Here is a 21,214-nt window from a genome sequence, read left to right on the forward strand (position 1 = left end):
CTTAGACTACTTGTCATCTAGATTTTTGGGAGGTCCAAAACTATTATTCTGCCTCTTGGTGAATACACAGATCAAGACTTTAGCCTCTCATTAAGTGTAAAAGACATTTACTTAGAAGAGATCATTGCAGTTAACACAAATAAAGTTAAGATGGCCATGGAAGCAGATGGTGGTGTACACCTATAATATCAGCAACTAGGGAGGCAGAGGACCCCTAGAATTGCCATCTGGAAGATGTCCCCTCTGGGAGTTCTTCCAGGGAGATCTCTTAGTTCCAGGCCAGTCCATTCTACAGAGTTCCAGGCCCTCAGAACTCAGGTATTATGTATACATTTATTCAGCTAGTTAAAGTATATTTCCAAGTGTTTTGCACAGTGTCAGGTTATAGGCTGCCCTGAAATAATTTCTATATTAAGCTTCCATAATCTTGCTAGGATTAAGGAATTGCTAGTTTATATAAAGTTAGTAACAATCACACAAGACAAGAGCTGGTTTAAATATATTAAAAGTTATAGGCCTTACTGTCAAGTTAGTTGTTTAGAAAGGCTTTCAACAGTCCAGGGGTAACACAAGGAGAAGGTTCATTTTATTTGTGTATAGTGTTCAGCATAAACCAGCCATGGTAAGAGGACTGTGATGACTTCGTTAATCAACTCAGCTGTCCGAGGTTGTTCTGACTGATTGCAAACATCACTGTTCTTCAGAATGAACCATGCTGTTAGTGTTTCTTCAAAGACTTACATGAAAATTGTGGTCAATCGGCTTAATTTTGAACTGCCATTGATAATAAATTACACTCAAAGAATCTAAACTCGGGACCAGACTCACTCCTGCCAAATGTGAAGATAAAATGCAAAACCTTTCTTTCACACCATGGCAAAGTCTTACATGGACATTCAAGACAAAAACGCTCAGGTCTCCAATCAACTTCAAGACCTGGTTTCTTTTTAAGTCACTTCTGCTCCGTGTTTTATCAATACCCACTGCTCCCCAACCATGAAGAACTTTCTGCATTCTGTGTGCACTGGCTGCATCTTCTGAGTCAGACTCACTCTGGGATGTGGAGTTGTGTGAGGCAGAGTGCAGTGGGAGGAGCATTCTGGAGCACGCAGTGCATGAGGGAAGACGGTACTTCCCACAGAAACCCACAACCTTAATTTGTCTGACACCACAGTCAAAATAGACTCCACCACACTTTGGGTTTTGGACAATTGTTGGCTGAACCCAAGTATCTATGAAGATTCCCAGGAAGTCCATAGTGTGTGTATGAAATACTTCGGATCTTAATGGTCCTTAAGGCTAATTCCAGAAGAGCTGTATGGTCATGTAAAATCTCTAACAAAACAACCAACCAACGGGTTTCCTCGTAAACTCAACTTTTCCAGGGAATAAGATTGCGGATCTCTCGAGGCAGGTATGTCACCAAGTTATGAAAACTGAGGATCGAAGCGAATGCAACTGTGATTGCTGAGTAGGCACACTTTGGATCTTGTCATGCAGCACCGAGTAACTCAGAGAAGGCAGATTTGCTAATTCTTCTGGTGGGATTTCTTCAATGACATTTACTCCAAGGTATAAACATTCTAAACTCTGCAAGTTCTCCATCTCTGCCAGGATGCTCTGCAGCTAATTGCTGCCCAGCCCAGGCTGAAGGTCTGAAGCACATGCAGCTCCAACAGCGAGGCAGGCAGCTCCTGGAAGCTGTTGCCACTGAATTTGAGGACCTGCAAGCTGCAGCAGAGAAGCAACTGGGCTAGGCAGGCCCTTGGGCAGCAAGCCTGGGCCACCCAGCCGGTTGTTCCTGACCAGCAGCATGCGCAGGCCACTCAGTGTCAGCAGCTCAGGTCCCAGAGCTGCAAGCTCATTGCCACTCATGTCCAGGAGCCTGAGGAGGAAGCCACAGCTCAGCGCTCCCATGGCAGCGACCAGCAGCAGCCACAGCAGCGCCTCACACAAGCCACTCCACTCCTCGGTCGTGCCTTCAGCTCAGACTCCAGGGCCTCTGCCCCACATGCTGTGAACGGAGCAGTTGAGTTTGGCCTCCTGAGCCCGGTGTCCTCCGTGCAGCAGGATCCTAGGACGCCTGATGAGTCACTGCATCCTGGAACCTGAAGGGTTGGTTCCACCCCATCAGAAGTGGTGCAGCATGGCCCTGCCCAGGCTCACCCCTGATGCCAGCCGAGTCAAGCCTCAACCTTCTTCTTTACTCTTTGTCTAATATCCACTTACATGTAAGAATATACAGTTATAGATTTGGTTTATTGCTAATATTATCTTAATGGGGTTCCAAAATTATAGGAGAATTTGCATGTCTAAGTGTGAGGCACTGTCCTTCCTCCCAGATTGTGCTAAATGCTAAGTAAATTTCCTGGTAGCAAATGACTGGACAGGGAGACAGAGGTGGGACTTTAGATTTCCCAGACAGTAGATCACTGAAAAAAGGAAGGTTTAGAATTGCCATACTGGGGAATCAGAGGATGGAAAGGTCTCCCATTCTCATGGATTGATAGGTTTAATACAGTAAAAATGGGCATCTTACTAAAAGAAATCTACTTATTCAATACAATCCCCATAAAAATAGCAACACAATAATTTACTGACATGGAAAGAGCAATTCTTAGTTTCACATGAACGAAACAATTTTGAGCAAGTAAAGACTTCTGAAAGAATCACCATCCCTGACCTCAAGCTGTACTACAGAGCAATAGTGATATAAATTGCGTGATAGTGGACACGGACAGTCAGGTTAATCAACCGAATAGAATCAAAGACCCAGAATTAAACCCACACACCTGTGGACACTTGTCTTTTGATAAAGAAGCCAAAACCATACAACCAAAATTATAGCATCTTCAAATCAGACGGGCACTTAGCACCTTATTTTAAAACAGCGGTGGATTACAATTACGCTGATACCAAAGCCACACAAAGATCCAACAAAGAAAGAGAACTTCAGACCAATTTCCCTTATGAACATCGATGCAAAAATACTCAATAAAATTCTTGCCAACCGAATCCAAGAACACATCAAAACAATCATCCACCATGATCAAGTAGGCTTTATCCCGGGAATGCAGGGTTGGTTCAATATACGGAAATCCATCAATACAATCCACTACATAAACAAACTCAAAGAACAAAACCACATGGTCATTTCATTGGATGCTGAAAAAGCATTTGACAAAATTCAGCATCCCTTCATGCTTAAAGTCTTGGAGAGAACAGGAATACAAGGCCCATACCTAAACATAGTAAAAGCAATATACAGCAAACCGGTAGCCAGCATCAAACTAAATGGAGAGAAACTTGAAGCAATCCCACTGAAATCAGGGACCAGACAAGGCTGCCCCCTTTCTCCTTATCTTTTCAATATTGTACTTGAGGTACTAGCACGGGCAATTCAACAACATAAGGAGGTCAAAGGGATACAAATTGGAAAGGAAGAAGTCAAACTATCATTATTTGCAGACGACATGATCTTCTACCTAAGTGACCCAAAGAACTCCACTAGAGAGCTCCTAGAGCTGATAAACAACTTCAGCAAAGTGGCAGGTTATAAAATCAACTCAAGCAAATCAGTGGCCTTCCTATACTCAAAGGATAAGCAGGCTGAGAAAGAAATTAGGGAAATGACCCCCTTCACAATAGCCACAAACAGTATAAAGTATCATGAGGTGACTCTTACCAAACATGTGAAAGATCTGTATGACAAGAACTTCAAGACTCTGAAGAAGGAAATGGAAGAAGACCTCAAAAAATGGGAAAACCTCCCATGCTCATGGATCAGTAGAATCAATATAGTTAAAATGGCCATTTTGCATAAAGCACTATACAGATTCAATGCAATACCCATCAAAATCCCAACTCAATTCTTCACAGAGTTAGAAAGAGCAATTATCAAATTCATCTGGAACAACAAAAAACCCAGGATAGCTAAAACTATTCTCAGCAACAAAAGGAAATCTGGGGGAATCAGTATCCCTGACCACAAGCAATACTACAGAGCAATAGTGTTAAAAACTGCATGGTATTGGTACAGTGACAGGCAGGAGGATAAATGGAACAGGATTGAAGATCCAGAAATGAACCCACACACCTATGGCCACTTTATCCTCGACAAAGAGGCTGAAAACATCCAATGGAAAAAAGATAGCCTTTTCAACAAATGGTGCTGGTTCAACTGGAGGTCAGCATGCAGAAGAATGCGAATTGATCCATCCTTGTCTCCTTGTACTAAGCTCAAATCCAAATGGGTCAAGGACCTCCACATAAAGCCAGACACTCTGAAGCTAATAGAAAAGAAACTGGGGAAGACCCTTGAGGACATCAGTACAGGGAGAAAGTTTCTGAACAGAACACCAATAGCGTATGCTCTAAGAGCAAGAATTGACAAATGGGACCTCATAAAATTACAAAGTTTATGTAAGGCAAAGGACACCATCAAGAGGACAAATCGGCAACCAACAAATTGGGAAAAGATCTTCACAAATCCTACATCAGATAGAGGGCTAATATCCAATATATATAAAGAACTCAAGAAGTTAGACTCCAGAAAACAAACAACCCTATTAAAAAATGGGGTACAGAGTTAAACAAAGAATTCTCACCTGAAGAACTTCGGATGGCAGAGAAGCATCTTAAAAAATGCTCAACTTCATTAGTCATTAGGGAAATGCAAATCAAAACAACCCTAAGATTTCAACTTACACCAGTCAGAATGGCTAAGATTAAAAATTCAGGAGACAGCAGGTGTTGGAGAGGGTGTGGAGAAAGAGGAACACTCCTCCACTGCTGGTGGGGTTGCAAATTGGTACAACCACTCTGGAAATCAGTCTGGCGGTTCCTCCGAAAACTGGGCACCTTACTTCCAGAAGATCCTGCTATACCACTCCTGGGCATATACCCAGAAGACTCCCCACCATGTAATAAGGATACATGTTCTACTATGTTCATAGCAGCCCTATTTGTAATTGCCAGATGCTGGAAAGAACCCAGTTATGCCTCAACAGAAGAGTGGATGCAAAAAATGTGGTATATCTACACAATGGAGTACTATTCAGCCATTAGAAACAATGAATTCATGGAATTCTTAGGCAAATGGATGGAGCTAGAGAATATCATACTAAGTGAGGTAACCCAGACTCAAAAGGTTAATCATGGTATGCACTCACTAATAAGTGGATATTAACCTAGAAAACTGGAATACCCAAAACATAATCCACACATCAAATGAGGTACAAGAAGAAAGGAGGAGTGGCCCCTGGTTCTGGAAAGACTCAGTGAAACAGTATTCAGCAAAACCAGAACGGGGAAGTGGGAAGGGGTGGGTGGGAGGACAGGGGAAGAGAAGGGGGCTTGCGGGACTTTCGGGGAGTGGGGGGGCTAGAAAAGGGGAAATCATTTGAAATGTAAATAATTTATATTGAATAAAAAAAAAAAAAAAAAAAAGAAAAAACCAGTGGTGGATTAAGTAAGGGATTGCTTGCTAGAACCCTTCCCCTCATGTCCAGATGCCTCTTGCTTGTTTGGCTAGGGAGAGATTTGGAGCAATAAACTTCTATTGAACCAGAAGAAGAGTCAAATTTGCAGAAGAATGTTTTTACATAAGTAAACATGGATAAACTCACATAAAATTACATATGGATTCATGCTTGCACATTCATATATCTCCATTAAAACCAGTTGGGCCAAACTACATCCTTATCTCATAATTACACACACACACACACACACACACACACACACACACACATCTATACTTACAAATGCATTTGGAACAAAACATCAAGCACCAGCACAGAATGAAATCATTCATTCTGGATGAAAAATGAGCTCCAATATTTATTGCATAGTGAAAAAAAAGCTTCTTCAAGTTTGTTGCTAAATGAATTTAACCCAAGTCCATAGCAGAACGCTTTGTCCTCTTTAGTACAACTAAGCTTGCCTTGCTTTTAAGAAAAGACATGTTCTGTCCTGTGGTAAGGAGGGTCCTACCTGCCCCTTCAACTCTCTCTGTAGTTTCTTCTTTTTCCTCTTTCTCTCTGCATTGTGCATATTGCTCTTATTTTATAAAGTTGCCTTATATTTAAGATATTAAACTCTGTATTCTCCTTCTAAGCTTGCTCCCTCCTCCTGCTCTGATGTAACAATGCTCTTACTTTCAATGTGTTTGTTACTTTTTATTTCACTCAGTTTTTATTAGATATTTTCTTTATTCACATTTCAAATGTTATCCCCTCTCCTCATTCCCCCTCCAAAAGCCCCTATCCCATCCCTCCTCCACCTGCTTACTACCCCACCCACACCCGCTTCCCTATCCTGGCGTTCCCCGTCACTGGGGCATGGAGCCTTCACAGGACCCAGGGCCTCTCCTCTCATTGAGGTCTGACAGGGCCATCCCCTTCAACATATGTGGCTGGAGCCATGGGTTCCCCCATGTGTTCTCTTTTGTTGGTGGTTTAGTCCCTGGGGTTCTGGGGGTGCTGGTTGGTTCATATTTTTGTTCCTCCTACGAGGCTGCAAGATCCTTCAGCTCCCTGGGTCCTTTCTCTAGTTCCTCCATGGGGGACCCTGTGCTTCGTTCATTAGTTGGCTGTGAGTATCCACTTCTGTATTTGTCAGGCACAGACAGGGCCTCTCAGGAGACAGCCATATCATCTTCCTTTCAGGAAGCACTTGCTGACATCCACAATAGTGTCTGGGTTTGGTGACTGTATGAAGGATGGATCCCCAGGTGGGGCAGTCTCTGGATGGCCTTCCCTTCAGTCTCTGCTCCACATTTTGTCTCTGTATCTCCTCCTGTGGGTATTTAGTTCCCCCTTCTAAGAAGTACTGAAGTCTTCCTTCTTCTTGAGCTTCATTTGCTCTATGAATTCTATCTTGGGTGTTCCAAGCTTCTGGGCTAATATCCACTTTTTAGTGAGTGCATGAAATGTGTGTTCTTTTTGACTGGGTTACCTCACTCAGGATGATATTTTATAGTTCCACCCATTTGCCTAAGAATTCCATGAATTTGTTGTTTTTAATAACTGAGTAGTACTCCTTTAGGCAAATATCATCTACAAATAGTGATATTTTGAAATCTTCCATTCCAATTTGTTTGCCTTTTACCTTCTTTTGTTGTCTAATTGCTTTTGCTAGGTTTTTGAGTACTATATTGAACAGGTAGGGAGAGAATGGACAGCCTTGTCCAGTTCTTGATTTTAGAGGGGTTGCTTCAAGTTTCTCTCCATTTAGTTTGATGTTGGCTACTGCTTTGCTGTGTATTGCTTTTCTATTATCAGGTATGGTCCTTGAATTTATGATCTTTCCAAGAGTTTTATTATAAAGGGTATTGGATTTTGTCAAATACTTTCTCTGCATCTAATGAAATGGTCATGTGATTTTTTTCTTTGAGTTTTTTTATATAGTGGATTACGTGTATCATGAAGGGGTGATGGATATTGTCAAATACTTTCTCAGCATCTAATGAAGTGATAATGTGTTTTTTTTTTCCGTTGAGTTCCTTCATATAGTGGATTACATTGATAGATTTCTGTATATTGAACCATCCCTGCATCCCTGTAACGAAGCCTACTTGATCATGGTGGATGATTGCTATGATGTTTACTTGGATTCTAAAAGGAAAACCGCAAAACAAGGAAGGTACTTTCACCAATTAGAAAAGAAGATAAGAGTTATCTCAGAACAAAATAATCAAAAGGAGAGAATCACATGCATATAATGCCACCTACAACAGCAAACATAACAGGAACTAAAATATTCCATCCTTAGTATTTCTCAATATCAACAGGCTCAGTTCCCCAATAAACAGACATATGCTAACAGACTGGATATGCAAAAAGGATCTAGCATTTTGCTGCATATAAGAAACACACCCCCAATGACAAAGGTAGACACTACCTCAGAGTTAAAGGCTTGAAGCAAGTCTTCCAAGCAAACAGTCACAAAAAACAAGCAGGAGTTGTCATTCTTATAGCTAATAGACTTTCAACCAAAAATTTTCAAGGGAGATGGCAAACGACACTTCATATTAATCAAAGGAAAAGTCAACCAAGAGAAAGTGTCAATTCTGAATATCTGTGCCACAAATGTAAGGGTATCCACATTCATAAGGGGTGACTTTAATGAAGCTGAAAACACACCTTGAATCATACACAATAATAGTGGAAGACCTCAACACCCCACTCTCACCAAAGAACAGAGCATTGAAACAGAAACTAAACAGAGACACAGTGACACTAATAGAGGTTGACTCAAATGCATCTAACAAATATATATAGAACATTTTACACTACCACAAAAGAATATACCTTCTTCTCCATATCTTATATTACCTTTTCTAAAATTAGCCATATAACTGGTTACAAAACAAGCTTCAACACGTACAAGAAGATTGAAATAATCCCGTGCATTTTATGAGATTACCACAGATTAAGGCTAGATTTCAAAAACAACACAAAACCCCCTAGAAATCCCATGTACATCTGGAAATTGAACAACTCTCAATTCAATGATAACTTCATCAGGGAAGAGGTAAAGAAAGAAATGAATAACATTTTAGAATTCAATGAAAATGAAGGCACAACAACCCAAACTTATGAGACAGTGAAAGCAGGGCAAAGAGGAAAATTCATAGCACATAGGGCCCTAGTAAAGAAACTGGAGAGATCTTACACTAACACACTAACACACTAACAGCACACCTGAAAGCCCCACAACCTAAAGAAACAAACACAACCAAGAGGAGGAGAGGGTAAGAAATTGTCAAGCTCAGAACCAAAATCAAAAATGTAGAAACAAAGAGAATAATACAAATAAAGAAACCAAAAGCTGTTCCTTTAAAAAAATCAACATTATAGATAAATCCCCTAGCCAAACTAAGTAAAGGGCCCAGAGACAGAATCTAAATGAACAAAATCAGAAATTAAAAAGGGGACATAACAACAGAAGCTGAAAAATTAAAAAAAAAATTCATATCTTTGTACAAAAGCCTATACTCAACAAAACTGGAAAATCTAAATGAAATGGATGATTTCCTAGACAGATACCATGCACCAAAATAAAATTGGCATCAGGTACACCATCAAATCACATATCATCTAAGGAAATTGAAAAATTAAACTTCTGGAGTCTGGAGGCCTCTGGCAGTAGCCCTCAGATCTCTCTGCTTCCGGATCCAGATCAGCCTGGGCGGCAACACCTCATCTCCAGGTCCTGTAAGAGGCAAGAGGGGCTTCCGGGCGGCCAGCGGAGAGAAGTCAGTGTGCTCTGGTGAATCCAGGGAGCCCCAGCAGGAGCCTTCAGGTGCCTGCTTTGGGATCTGAACAGCCTGGGCCACAGCACTCGGTCTCCAGGAAGTGCATAAGACCTGGTGTGCACCCAGAGGCAGTCTGGGAGCTCACAGCACAGCTTGCTCCTGTGACACAGAGCTTAGGCTCCAGTCCGGAGGCCTCAGGCAGGAGCACTCAAACCTCTCCGCTTCCGGATCCAGATCAGCCTGGGCGGCAACACCACATCTGCAGGTCCTGCAAGAGGCAAGAGGGGCTTCCGGGCCCCCAGCGGGGAGAAGTCGGTGTGCTCCAGTGAATCCAGCAGGCCTCAGTGGGAGCCTTCAGGTGTCTGCTTCGGGATCTGAACAGCCTGGGCATCAGCACCCTGTCTCCAGGCAGTGCAGGAGGTAAGCTGTTCACCAGAGGCCACCTAGGAAGGGTCAGCTTGCACTGGTGAGTCCAACATTGACAAGACCAACTAACACCAGTGAGAACTAGATGGCAAAAGGCAAACGCAGTAACGCCAATAACAGAAATCAAGGCAATATGGCAACATCTGAACCCAATTCTCCTTTACCAGCATGGCCTGGATACCCCATCACACCAGTAAAACAAGATTTGGATTTAAAATCACTGGTCATGATGCTGGTACAGGAACACATGAAGGACATACATAAAGAAATTCAGGAGAAAATGGATCAAAAGTTAGAAGCCCTTGCAAGGGAAACACAAAAATCATTGAAAGAAATCCAGGAGAATACAAAAGCCAATAATGAGGAAACACAAAAAACACTTAAAGAAATACAGGAGAACTTTGGTCAAGAGGTTGAGGTCATGAAAGAGGAAACAAAAAAATCTCTTAAGGAATTACAGGAAAGCACAAACAAGCAACTGAAGGAGCTAAGCAAAACCATCCAGGACCTAAAATCAGAAGTAGAAACAACTAAGAAAACTCAAAGGGAGACAACTTTGGAGATACAAAACCTTGGGAAGAAATCGGTGGACATAGATGCAAATATCAACAACAGAATACAAGAGATAGAAGAAAGAATCTCAGATGCTGAAGATACCATAGAAACCATGGACTCAACAGTTAAAGAAAATGCAAAAGGCAAAAAGCTTGTAACCCAAAATATCCAGGAAAATCCAGGACACAATGAGAAGACCAAACCTAAGGATTATAGGCATAGATGAGAGTGAAGATTTACAACTTAAAGGGCCAGCAAATATCTTCAATAAAATTATGGAAGAAAACTTCCCTAACCTAAAGAGAGAGATGCCCATGAGTATACAAGAAGCCTACAGAACTCCAAACACACTGGACCAGAACAGAAATACTTCCTGTCACATAATAATCAAAACATCATATGTACTAAACAAAGAAAGAATATTAAAGGCAGTAAGAGAAAAAGGCCAAGTAACATATAAAGGAAGACCTATCAGAATCACAGCAGACTTTTCATCTGAGACTATGAAGGCTAGAAGATCCTGGGCAGATCTCATGCAGACCCTAAGAGAACACAAATGCCAGCCAAAACTACTATATCCAGCAAAACTCTCAATCACCATAGATGGAGAAACAAAGATATTCCATGACAAAACCAAGTTTACCCAATATCTATCCACAAACCCAGCCCTACAAAGGAAAATAGGAGGACAACACCAATACAAGGAGGGAAACTTCACCCTGGAAAAAGCAAGATAGTAACCATTCATCAAACCCAAAAGAGGTTAACCAATCAAATTTAAAAAATAACATCAAAAATGACAAGAAGTAACAATCACTATTCCTTAATATCTCTTAACATCAATGGACTCAATGCCCCAATAAAAAGACATAGACTAATAGACTGGATACGTAAACAGGACCCTACATTTTGCTGCTTACAGGAAACACACCTAAGGGTCAAAGACAAGCACTACCTTAGAGTAAAAGGCTGAAAGACAATTTTACAAGCAAATGGTCTCAGGAAACAAGCTAGAGTAGCCATTTTAATATCAGATAAAATTGACTTTCAACCCAAAGTCATCAAAAGAGACTCTGAGGGACTCTTCTTGCTGATCAAAGGAAAAATACAACAAGAAGAACCCTCAATCCTGAACATCTATGCTCCAAATGCAAGGACACCCTCTTTCCTAAAAGAAACTTTATTAAAGCTCAAAGTACACATTGCACCTAACACAGTAATTGTGGGCGACTTCAACACTGCACTTTCCTCAATGGACCGATCAGGAAAACAGAAACTAAACAGGAACACAATGAAACTAATTGAAACTTTGGACCAACTAGCTTTAACAGATATATATAGAACATTCTATCCTAAAGCAAAAGAGTATACCTTTTTCTCAGCACCTCATGGTACCTTCTCCAAAACTGACCATATATTTGGTCACAAGACAGACCTCAACAAATATAAGAAGATCGAACTAATCCCATGCCTCCTATCAGATCACTATGGAGTAAAAGTGGTCTTCAATACCAACAAAAACAACAGAAAACCCACATACACATGGAAACTGAACAATATTCTACTCAATGATACCTTGGTCAAGGAAGAAATAAAGAAAGAAATTAAAGACTTTTTAGAACTCAATGAAAATGAAAACACAACATACATAAATCTATGGGGCACAATGAAACCAGTGCTAAGAGGAAAACTCATAGCCCTGAGTGCCTCCAAAAAGAAAATGGAGAGAGCATACATAACCAGCTTAATGACACACCTGAAAGCCCTGGAACAAAAAGAAGCTATTTCACCCAGGAGGAGTAGAAGGCAGGAAATCATCAAACTTAGGGCCGAAATCAATCAAGTAGAAACAAAGAGAACCATACAAAGAATCAACAAGTCCAGGAGCTGGTTCTTTGAGAAAATCAACAAGATAGATAAACCCTTAGCCAGACTGACCAAAGGGCACAGAGAAAGTATCCAAATTAACAAATTTAGAAATGAAAAGGGAGATATAACAATGGAAACTGAGGAAATCCAAAAATCATCAGATCCTACTACAAGAGCCTGTACTCGACACAACTGGAGAATCTGGAGGAAATGGACAATTTCCTAGACAGATAACAAATACCAGAATTAAGTCAGGACCAAATAGATCATCTAAACAGTCCCATAATGCCTAAAGAAATAGAAGGAGTCATAGAAAGTCTTCCAACCAAAAAAAGCACAGGACCAGATGGTTTCAGTGCAGAATTCTAACAGACCTTCGAAGAAGAGTTAACACCAATACTCTTCAAACTATTCCAAAAAATAGAAACAGAAGGAAAACTACCCAATTCCTTCTACGAAGCCACAATTACGCTGATATCAAAACCACACAAAGATCCAACAAAGAAAGAGAACTTCAGACCAATTTCCCTTATGAACATCAATGCAAAAATACTCAATAAAATTCTTGCCAACCGAATCCAAGAACACATCAAAATGATCATCCGCCATGATCAAGTAGGCTTTATCCCGGGCATGCAGGATTGGTTCAATATACGGAAATCCATCAATGCAATCCACTACATAAACAAACTCAAAATAAAAAACCACATGGACATTTCATTGGATGCTGAAAAAGCATTTGGCAAAATTCAGCATCCTTTCATGCTTAAAGTCTTGGAAAGAACAGGAATTCAAGACCCATACCTAAACATAGTAAAAGCAATATACAGCAAACCGGTAGCCAGCATCAAACTAAATGGAGAGAAACTTGAAGCAATCCCACTAAAATCAGGGACTAGACAGGGCTGCCCCCTTTCTCCTTATCTTTTCAATATTGTACTTGAGGTTCTAGCTCGTACAATTTGACAACATAAGGATGTCAAAGGGATACAAATTGGAAAGGAAGAAGTCAAACTATCATTATTTGCAGATGACATGATAGTCTACCTAAGTGACCCAAAAAACTCCACTAGAGAACTCCTACAGCTGAAAAACAACTTCAGCAAAGTGGCAGGTTATAAAATCAACTCAAGCAAATCAGTGGCCTTCTTATACTCAGAGGATAAGCAGGCTGAGAAAGAAATTAGGGAAATGAACCCCTTCACAATAACCACAAACAGTATAAAGTATCTTGGGGTGACTCTTACCAAACATGTGAAAGATCTGTATGACAAGAACTTCAAGACTCTGAAGAAGGAAATGGAAGAATACCTCAAAAAATGGGAAAACCTCCCATGCTCATGGATCAGTAGGATCAATATAGTTAAAATGGCCATTTTGCCAAAAGCAATATACAGATTCAATGCAATACCCATCAAAATCCCAACTCAATTCTTCACAGAGTTAGAAAGAGCAATTATCAAATTCATCTGGAATAACAAAAAACCCAGGATAGCTAAAACTATTCTCAGCAACAAAAGAAATTCTGGGGGAATCACTATCCCTGACCTCAAGAAATACTATAGAGCAATAGTGTTAAAAACTGCCTGGTATTGGTACAGTGACAGGCAGGCGGATCAATGGAACAGGATTGAAGATCCAGAAATGAACCCACACACCTATGGCCACTTGATCCTCGACAAAGAGGCTGAAAGCATCCAATGGAAAAAAGATAGCCTTTTCAACAAATAGTGCTGGTTCAACTGGAGGTCAGCATGCAGAAGAATGTGAATTGATCCATCCTTGTCTTATTGTACTAAGCTCAAATCCAAATGGATCAAGGACCTCCACATAAAGCCAGACACTCTGAAGCTAATAGAAAAGAAACTGGGGAAGACCCTTGAGGACATCGGTACAGGGAGAAAGTTTCTGAACAGAATACCAATAGCGTATGCTCTAAGAGCAAGAATTGACAAATGGGACCTCATAAAATTACAAAGTTTCTGAAAGGCAAAGGACACCAGCAAGAGGACAAATCGGCAACCAACAAATTGGGAAAAGATCTTCATCAATCCTACATCAGATAGAGGGCTAATATCCAATATATATAAAGAACTCAAGAAGTTAGACTCCAGAAAACCAAACAACCATATTTAAAAATGGGGTACAGAGTTAAACAAAGAATTCTCAACAGAAGAACTTCGGATGGCGGAAAAGCATCTTAAAAAATGCTCAACTTCATTAGTCATTAGGGAAATGCAAATCAAAACAACCCTGAGATTCCACCTTACACCAGTCAGAATGGCAAAGGTTAAAAATTCAGGAGACAGCAGGTGTTGGAAAGGGTGTGGAGAAAGAGGAACACTCCTCCACTGCTGGTGGGGTTGCAAATTGGTACAACCACTCTGGAAATCAATCTGGCGGTTCCTCTGAAAACTGGGCACCTCACTTCCAGAAGATCCTGCTATACCACTCCTGGGCATATACCCAGAGGATTCCCCACCATGTAATAAGGATACATGCTCTACTATGTTCTTAGCAGCCCTATTTATAATTGCCACATGCTGGAAAGAACCCAGATATCCCTCAACAGAAGAGTGGATGCAAAAGATATGGTATATCTACACAATGGAGTACTATTCAGCCATTAGAAACAATGAATTCATAAAATTCTTAGGCAAATGGATGGCGCTAAAGAACATCATACTAAGTGATGTAACCCAGACTCAAAATGTGATTCATGGTATGCACTCACTAATAAGTGGATATTAACCTACAAAACTGGAATACCCAAAACATAATCCACACATCAAATGAGGTACAAGAAGAAAGGAAGAGTGGCCCCCTGTTCTGGAAAGACTCAGTGAAGCAGTATTGGGCAAAACCAGAACGGGGAAGTGGGAAGGGGTTGGTGGGAGGACAGGGGGAGAGAAGGGGGCTTGCAGGACTTTCGGGAGTTGGGGGCTAGAAAAGGGGAAATCACTTGAAATGTAAATAAATTATATCAAATAAAAAAATTAAAAAAAGAAAAGGGGAAATCATTTGAAATGTAAATAAAAAATATATCAAATAAAAAAAAAAACTTAAAAAAAAAATAAATTTCCCAACCAAAAACCGCTCAGGGCCCAGATGGCTTTAGTGTAGAATTCTACCACACTTTCAAAGAAGACATAAAAATAATACTCCTGAATTTATTTCTTAAGGCAAACGCAGAAAAAAACACAACCTTGTTCATTTTATGATTCCATAATTACTCAGATACCTAAACCACACAGATACCCAACAAAGAAAGACAACTTCAGTCCAATTTCCCTTATGAATGTCAATGAAAAAATACTCAATATAATTCTAGGAAACTGAATACAAGAATACAGGGATAAAAGGTTGATTCAATATGTGAAAATACATTAACCTAATCAAGTATGTAAACAGTCTAAATGAAAAAAAAATCACATGATCATCTCATTAGATGTTGAAAAAGCATTTGACAAAATCAACACAACCTCATGTTAAAATAATGGAGAGAACCGGAATTCAAGGCACATACCTAAACAAAATAAATGTAACATATAGCAAACCAACAGCCAATATCAAATTAATGGAGAGAAATTTGAAGCAATTCCACCATAATCAGGAAAAGGACAATGATGCCAACTCTCCCCATATCTCTTTAATATAGTAATTGAAGGTGTAGCCCGACAACTACAACAACAAAAGGAAATCAAAGGGATACAAATTGGCAAGAATTCAAGGTATCACTATTTGCAAATGATATGATACTATATGTAAACATCCACAAAACTTCTACCTGAGAACTAGTACAACTTATAACCAACTTTAGCAAAGTGTCCAGATACAAAATTAACTCCAAAAAATCAGTATCCTTCCTTTAGACAAATGATCAACGGGCTGAAAAAGAAATAATCAAAATAATGCCCTTCACGATCGTCACAAATTATATAAAATATCTTCATGTAACTCTAACCAAACAAGTGAAAGATCTGTATGTCCAGAACTTCTAGTCTTTCATGAAGGAAATCTAAAAAGACCTCAGAAAATGGAGTCATCCCCCATGCTCATGGATTGATAGTTTAAACATAGTAAAAATGGCCATCCTACCAAAAGTATTGTAAAGGTTCATTTCAATCCACATCAAAATTCAAACAAAATTCATCAAAGACATGGAAATAGCAATTCTAAATTTCATATGGAAAAACAAACCTGCCAGGATAGCAAAAACAATTCTTAACAATAAAAGAATGTGTTTAAGATCACTACCCATGATCTAAAACTATACTACAGATCAATAGTGATAAAAACTGCATGGTATTGGTACATCACAGACAGGTTGATCAATGAAACAGAATGGAAAACTAAGAAATATAACTACACACTTATGCACACTTCATCTTTGACAAAGAAGTAAAAAATATACAATGGATAAAGGAAAGCATCTTCAATAAATTGTGCTGGTCTAACTGGCAGTTGGTATGTAGAAAGATGAATGTACATACATATTTGTCACATTGCACAAAGCTCAACTACAAGTGGATCAAGGACCTCAAAATAAAACTAGGTACACAGAATCTAATATAAGAGAAAGTGGAAAAGATCCTCAAACACATTGGCACAGAACAAAATTTCCTAAACAGAACTCCAATGGTTCAGATTCTAAGATCAAGAATTGATAAATGGGACCTAACGAAACTGAAAAACCTCTGCAAGTCAAGGTACATAGTCAATAGGAAAAATCAGAAACCTACAAATTGGGGAAAACAATCTTCACTAACTCCAAATCTGATTTCCAGAGTGGTTGTACCAATTTGCAACCCCACCAGCAGTGGAGGAGTGTTCCTCTTTCTCCACACCCTCTCCAGCACCCGCTGTTTCCTGAATTTTTAATCTTAGCCATTCTGACTGGTGTAAGATGAAATCTTAGGTTTGTTTTGATTTGAATTTCCCTAATGAACAACCACTCTGGAAATCAGTCTGGCGGTTCCTCCGAAAACTGGGCACCTCACTTCCAGAAGATCCTGCTATACCACTCCTGGGCATATACCCAGAAGACTCCCCACCATGTAATAAGGATACATCTTCTACTATGTTCATAGCAGCCCTATTTATAATTGCCAGATGCTGGAAAGAACCCAGGTATCCCTCAACAGAAGAGTGGATGCAAAAAAATGTGGTATATCTACACAATGGAGTACTATTCAGCCATTAGAAACAATGAATTCATGAAATTCTTAGGCAAATGGATTGACCTAGAGAATATCATACTAAGTGAGGTAACCCAGGCTCAAAAGGTGAATCATGGTATGCACTCACTAATAAGTGGTTATTAACCTAGAAAACTGGAATACACAAAACATAATCCACTCATCAAATGAGATACAAGAAGAAAGGAGGAGTGGCCCCTGGTTCTGGAAAGACTCAGTGAAACAGTATTCGGCAAAACCAGAACGGGGAAGTGGGAAGGGGTGGGAGGGAAGATAGGGGAAGAGAAGGGGGCTTACGGGACTTTCGGGGAGTGGGGGGGCTAGAAAAGGGGAAATCATTTGAAATGTAAATAAATTATATCGAATTAAAAAAAAAGAACTCAAGAAGCTAACTTCCAACAAAAACAAACAACACAATAAAAAAAAAATTCGGGTATAGAACTAAAGAGAATTTACAACAGAGGAATTTTGAATGACAGATAAGCACTTAAACAAAAGTTCAAATTCCTTAGTGATCAGGGAAATGCAATTCTTAATGGCCTTGCAATTCTACCTTACACCATTCACAAAGGCTAGGAAAAAAACTCAGTGGACAGTACCTGTTGGTGAGGACTTGGAGAGAGAGGAACACTCATGGTTGCTGGTGGGCTTGCAAACTGAAAGAACTACTCTGGAAATCAATCTGGAGGTTCCTCAGAAAATTGGAACTAGATGTACCTGAAGACACAGCTATCCTACTCCTGGGCATACACCCTAAAGGTACCCTACTATGCCACAGGGCACGGGCATCACTGTGTTCATAGTGCCCTTATTTCTGATAGCCAGAAGCTGGAACCAACACAGATGTCCTACACCAACAGAATAGAAACAGAAAATACGGTTCATTTACACAATGGAATACTCTTCAGCTATTAAGAATGAGGGCATCACTCCTGGGCATATACCCAGAAGACTCCCCACCATGTAATAAGGATACATGTTCTATTATGTTCATAGCAGCCCTATTTATAATTGCCAGATGTTGGAAAGAACCCAGGTATCCCTCAACAGAAGAGTGGATGCAAAAAATGTGGTATATCTACACAATGGAGTACTATTCAGCCATTAGAAACAACGAATTCATGAAATTCTTAGGCAAATGGATGGAGCTAGAGAATATCATACTCAGTGAGGTAACCCAGACTCAAAAGGTGAATCATGGTATGCACTCACTAATAAGTGGATATTAACCTAGAAAACTGGAATACCCAAAACACAATCCACACATCAAATGAGGTACAAGAAGAAAGGAGGAGTGGCCCCTGGTTCTGGAAAGACTCAGTGAAACAGTATTCAGCAAAACCAGAACGGGGAAGTGGGAAGGGGTGGGTGGGAGGACAGGGGAAGAGAAGGGGGCTTACGGGACTTTCAGGGAGTGGGGGGGGGCTAGAAAAGGGGAAATCATTTGAAATGTAAATAAATTATATCGAATAAAAAAAAAAGAAAAAAAAAGAAAAAAAAATGAGGGCATCATGAGTTTTGCAAGCAAATGAATGGAACAGGGAAATATCACATTGAGTGAGGTATCTCATACCCAAAAAGACATGAATGGCATGTACTCACTAATAAGCAGATATTAGCCAAAATTATACAGAATTCCCAGGATACAATCCAGAGAACTCAAGTTTAAGAAGCCAAAGGGCCCTAGTGAAGATGCTTCATTTTCATTTTTATTTTTTTCTTTCTTTTTTTCTTTTTTTAATTTTATTTTATTATTTATTTATTTATTTATTTTTTTGGTTTTTTGAGACAGGGTGTCTCTGTGTAGCCATGGCTGTCCTGGAACTCACTCTGTAGACCAGGCTGGCCTCGAACTAAAAACTCTGCCTTCCTTTGCCTTCGAAGTGCTGGGATTACAGGCGTGCACCACCACCACCTGACTTAAAATTCTTCATTTTCACTCAGGAGGGAGAAGAAAGCAGAGGACAGAGGGACAAAGTGAACTGGGTGGAAGAGATGGGGGGGTCAGGGAAAAGGGAAACATCATCAGATATTGTGGGGTGGGAGGATCGGGAGTGAAGCCAGAGGGCCAGCATAATGAATGGAAATATGCAATCTCAGGAGCTAGGAGGTTAGGAGAATCTCTAGAACATACCAGAGACCTGAGCCTTGAGCGAGTCTCAAGACACAAAGGAAAGGACCTTAGATGATATGCCAAAATGCGGGAAGAGGGAAGTTTTAGAATCTACCTCTTGGGGGGCTGGAGAGATGGCTCAGTGGTTAAGAGCACTGACTGTTCCTCTGACAGTCCTGAGTTCAAATCCCAGTAACCACATGGTGGCTCACAACCATCCATAATGAGAACCAACGTCCTCTTCTGGTGTGTCTGAAGACAGCTATAGTGAACTTACATATAATAAATAAATAAATCTTTAAAAAAAAAGACTCCAGAATTTCTTTTCTTGCTGAGAATAGTTTTAGCTATCCTGTGTTTTTTGTTATTCCAGATAATTTGAGAATTGCTCTTTCTAACTCTGTGAAGAATTGAGTTGGGATTTTGATGGGTATTGCATTGAATCTGTAGACTGCTTTTGGCAGAATGGCCATTTTAACTATATTGATCCTGCCGATCCATGAGCATGGGAGGTTTTCCCATTTTTTGAGGCCTTCTTCCATTTCCTTCATCAGAGTCTTGAAGTTCTTGTCATACAGATCTTTCACATGTTTGGTAAGAGTCACCCCAAGATACTTTATACTGTTTGTGGCTATTGTGAAGGGGCTCATTTTCCAAATTTCTTTCTCAGCCTGCTTATCCTTTGAGTATAAGAAGGCCACTGATTTGCTGGAGTTGACTTTATAACCTCCTACTTTGCTGAAGTTGTTTATCAGCTGTAGTAGTTCTCTGGTGGAGGTTTTCGGGTCACTTAAGTAGACTATCATGTCATCTGCAAATAGTGATAATTTAACTTCTTCCTTTCCAATTTGTATCCCTTTGACCCCCTTATGTTGTCTAATTGCCCGAGCTACTACCTAAAGTACAATATTCAAAAGATAAGGAGAAAGGGGGCAGCCCTGTCTAGTCCCTGATTTTAGTGGGATTGCTTCAAGTTTCTCTACATTTAGTTTGATGCTGGCTACCAGTTTGCTGTATATTGCTTTAACGATGTTTAGGTATGGGCCTTGAATTCACGTTCTTTCCAAGACTTTAAGCATGAAAGGATGCTGAATTTTGTCAAATGCTTTTTCAGCATCCAATGAAATGACCATGTGGTTTTTTTCTTTGAGTTTGTTTATGTAGTGGATTGCATTGATGGATTTCCGTATATTGAACCAACCCTGCATCCCTGGGATAAAGCCTATTTGATCATGGTGGATGATCGTTTTGATGTGTTCTTGGATTTGGTTGGCAAGAATTTTATTGAGTATTTTTGCACCGATGTTCATAAGGGAGATTGGTCTGAAGTTTTCTTTCTTTGTTGGATCTTTGTGTGGTTTTGGTATCAGCGTAATTGTGGCTTCGTAGAAGGAATTGGGTAGGGTTCCTTCTGTTTCTATTTTGTGGAATAGTTTGAAGAGTATTGGTGTTAGGACTTCTTTGAAGGTCTGATAGAATTTTGCACTGAAACCATCTGGTCCTGTGCTTTTTGTAGTTGGAAGACTTTCTATGAGCCCTTCTATTTTAGGGGTTATGGGACTGTTTAGATGATATATTTGGTCCTGATTTACTTTTGGTCTTTGGTATCTGTCTAGGAAATTGTCTATTTCCTCCAAATTATCCAGTTGTGTTGAGCATAGGCTTTTGTAGTAGGATCTGATGATTTTTTGGATTTCCTCAGTTTCTGTTGTAATATCTCTCTTTTCATTTCTAATTTTGTTAATTTGGATACTTTCTCTGTGCTCTTTGGTCAGTCTGGCTAAGGGTTTATCT

General features: G+C 40.0%; 1 pseudogene; it reads right to left on the reverse strand.

Moving 5' to 3' along the window:
- Positions 1–729: 729 nt before the first annotated feature.
- LOC127670667 (leucine-rich repeat-containing protein 58-like) overlaps positions 730–21,214 on the reverse strand; it is an 83,439-nt pseudogene continuing 62,954 nt past the window's right edge.

Source organism: Apodemus sylvaticus, chromosome 20 (genome assembly GCF_947179515.1).
Source record: "Apodemus sylvaticus chromosome 20, mApoSyl1.1, whole genome shotgun sequence".
NCBI lineage: Eukaryota > Metazoa > Chordata > Mammalia > Rodentia > Muridae > Apodemus > Apodemus sylvaticus.